General features: G+C 38.2%; 1 protein-coding gene across 1 annotated transcript in view; it reads right to left on the minus strand.

The window, feature by feature from the left end:
• LOC112548021 (keratin, type I cytoskeletal 9-like) overlaps positions 1 to 1,017 on the minus strand; it is a 19,468-nt gene that overhangs the window by 4,041 nt on the left and 14,410 nt on the right. The window lies entirely within an intron of this gene.

Genomic DNA, 1,017 nt, shown 5'->3' on the forward strand with positions numbered 1-1,017 from the left:
GGAAAGAGAGAATAACAAAATTTAATGCAGTTTATTCATTTCTTCCCTGGTACAAATAGCTCAACAGGCATTTGTCAGATTTAAGGTGCCTTATGACACGAGTAATAAGAATAAACACGGTTATGATTCTTTTTGATGCGGTAGCAGCTGTTGGAATCAAAGTGGGTTTTAATTGTTTCCTTTCTGACCAAGTATTTTAGGAAATAAAAACTCCAGCTGGTAGAATGACAGTTTGTCAATACCTCTGCTGAGATTATAAAATCAGAGTCTGATCTAATTTGGATACCATGTTGGTTGTATGTTTGGAGTGCTTCAAAATTTCAAATGTACTTGTCCTCTAGCCTTAGTCTTTTATATTCCTCATCAAAGTGACCCTTCAATCTGAAGTGACAAGTAATGTCCAATACCTAAGTACTTCCCCAATAGGAAGCTGCTGGTAGCATTGTAAAGCATAGGCACAATAAAATTCTTTTTGAATGGTATGCCTTGTGCTGTAGCCACTGTGATGACTGCAGCTCCTAGAGCTACACCCTAGCTAGCTATAAATTAGCTAGCTCCAGCACAGATATCATTTTAGGTATAGCAGCATGGAGGTCAGCATGGACTAGCTACTTGAATGTTGACTCAGTCATTTTGCAATTTGTAATAAGTTCAGTGCTGCTGCAAGTACACTTTCTATAGTAGCCAAGCTAAATAGTTTAAGGCCAACTGGGTTATCTCCATGATTTGCAGTGACCCAAAGTAGATGGCAAATATTGTCATTTGAATGGAAACTTGTCAGGCTCTGACTTGAGCTGGAATCAAGTCTTCAGAGAGAATCCTTGAAAGGTACCTATTAGATACCTGTTTTTAAGTCTCATATGCAAAAAGCCTTCAGAAGACCAAACATTGAGATTTCTAGCTATTTTATTCTGTGGAAGCTAAACTGAAAATTGTTGCTTTATTTTGCTTGGGGATAAATGTGCTGTAGTCTGACACAGAGGGTTATAGGTTGACCATCTTAAGCCAGAGCACAGG

Source organism: Alligator sinensis, unplaced genomic scaffold (assembly GCF_000455745.1).
Source record: "Alligator sinensis unplaced genomic scaffold, ASM45574v1 scaffold76_1, whole genome shotgun sequence".
Classification (NCBI taxonomy): Eukaryota; Metazoa; Chordata; order Crocodylia; family Alligatoridae; genus Alligator; species Alligator sinensis.